Source organism: Xiphophorus hellerii, chromosome 21, assembly GCF_003331165.1.
Source record: "Xiphophorus hellerii strain 12219 chromosome 21, Xiphophorus_hellerii-4.1, whole genome shotgun sequence".
NCBI lineage: Eukaryota > Metazoa > Chordata > Actinopteri > Cyprinodontiformes > Poeciliidae > Xiphophorus > Xiphophorus hellerii.
The window spans coordinates 5539306-5541616 of record NC_045692.1 but is presented as its reverse complement, the minus strand read 5'-3'; the positions used below and the strand labels follow the sequence as shown (position 1 = coordinate 5541616).

At 36.0% G+C, this 2311-nt stretch overlaps 1 long non-coding RNA gene across 1 annotated transcript; it reads right to left on the bottom strand.

The window, feature by feature from the left end:
* Nucleotides 1-1044: 1044 nt before the first annotated feature.
* On the bottom strand, nt 1045-1553 carry LOC116711612 (uncharacterized). Its single transcript, XR_004337291.1, has 3 exons — nt 1496-1553; nt 1295-1407; nt 1045-1188 (listed from the first exon to the last, which is right to left on the bottom strand). It is a non-coding gene; the product is annotated as an uncharacterized LOC116711612 (long non-coding RNA).
* Between the last annotated feature and the right edge of the window lie 758 nt (nt 1554-2311).

Below are 2311 nucleotides of genomic sequence, written 5' to 3'. Positions count from 1 at the left end.
TTTTTTTTTTAAGGTTTAGTTAGAGTGGAGTTTTACCTTGTTGAACATTGTTGTTGTGACATTGATTTTAAATTACTCGACGTCATGTGTATGAATTGTTTTTCTAGCTACTTATAAGGGTGTTTTCTACTGAGCTTAACTTTGACATTGATTTTTTGTTTGTTTGTTTTTTGCTATTTGATGTTGTTTCTTTTGTTTGTTTTTATGTTACCTTTTTTTTATTACAATAGTTATTCGTGATTTTTTTCGTATCTTCATTCGTTGGTGTGATGCCTCCGTGTTTATCCTGGTTAGCACATATACAGAACCGTCTCCCTGGCAAGGAGGGGTTGCAAGATAAGTTTTCCTACCTAACACAGTGATATTGTTGCAGGGTTGAGTAGGTGTCTGCCGGTAGGTTTTTCGTATCTTGTGTATATGTGTTTGTTTTTTATTTTGTTTTTTTTTTTATTATTTTTGTTTTCATTTTCATTTTTTTTCTCCTTTTCTTACATCTTCCAGGATAGTTTTATGTTGTATCTTTTAACCTCGGAGGGAAATGATGATTAATATTAAATATTACATATTTACTTATAATCAAAAGGGGGGAAATGATGTGGAAAAATTACAGTTAGGTTACACCTGCTAGTTGTATTTCTATATGTTTATTCTAAGTTCTGTATATTCCCACCAAGTTAAAGCTGTTTTGGTTACATGTACAAGGTTGGACGTTGTTTTTCCCCAGCTGCATGGGAACCAGTCTGTTTCCCATGCTTAGGATCCCTTATCCCTTTGTACAAAACTCATGTGTTGTCTCTGCCTGGCAGAGCTTTTCATCCAGACTTGCTTCATTACTGATTGTCCTACAAGCTCTCTGTATTGTGCACAATATATGAATAAACCTGACTGAGTGATTTCACCTGAACAGTGCTTGGAAATAGTATTTTTTCCACGACAGTTTCCTTATTTATTGTTTCCTTAAAACTGTTTAAGGAGTGTTGATTTCATCCAAAATTTTAAGAGATTATAAAGGATTTAAAGTTAAAAAAAAAAAACCCAATGAAAATGTACTACATGGCATGCATTTGAAGCTTTGACCCAACACAGGGCAGGCTGTACACTGTGATGGAGATATTTGTCTCTTTAAAGATCTGTTCCAGGATCTTTGACACCTTTGACCACAGCAGCTGGTCCAGGCCACAGCCAATTCTGAGGGGGGAGATACGAGACAAGCAAATTGTTTAATAATTCCCAATAAAGAAGAAGATTTAAGGGTATTTATTATAGTCATTTATTCACAGTAGTTCCTACAAACCGGGGTATTGATATCCTATTGACACCATTTTCTAAGCAGTGAGATTTCATGTCTTCCAGACTCTGTCTTAGGTTGACATACGTGGGTTTCTGGCTGGCTTTTTTCTTTGTGATCTGAGACACATAATAGGAAAGATACAGTTACCAGATTGAATAATGAAACAACTTTTGGTCCTATGCAGTATAATTGAGGTACGTTTACCAGATAGTAGATGAAACGTTGATCATGTGTCAGGACAGCACACTGCCCTGGAAGCTTCTCTATTAGGACATACATAAAAAAATACAAAAACAGGATATGATTTAGCACTTGCTGTTGAAATCAGACATTTGAACAAACTGCAAAAAAAAAAACATAAAACATTTTTTTTTCCAAAACAAAGACTTTAGTAACTAGTCTGACTCACTCTGCTCCTTTAACTCTGAGACTCGACCAAACTTCTTCTTGAACATCACCGCTATGCCTGCTCCCATGCGACAGTCTTCACTGATGCAGTGGGCCAAGGATTCATCGCGTGGACAGGAGAACAAATCTCCGGTGAGATACTTGAATGTCCAGTTGGTTGATCGATAGAGTTTCTCAGTTTTGCACATGTTCATACTTTCTTCAAGCGCGACTTGGAGAAAACTATAACCACAAAGTACCAAGTTGGTAACGGCGCTTACTACAGCCTTGCTTATCCCCTCTACATGTGGCCCCACACTAGGCTGTGTCTCATTGTTCCTTAAAGCATCACCCACTTTAGCTGAATTTTTTTTTCCAAATTTGTCCGGGGGTTGTTAGTCCCAGTAAACTACAATAAGCTGGATTTTCTGTTTGCCTCAAAAATGAATTTTGATGTTACAAAAAAATAAAAAAATAAAAATACCAATCTTTGCTTTCATCCACCATAAAACATTGCTCATTATTTCTCCTCAGTCCAATCCGATGGTCAAATTTCAATTCAGTTGATTTATAAAACGCTAATTTACAATAGGTAATCTCAAAACCATTTACAAAAAAGTCATTTCCATCCTA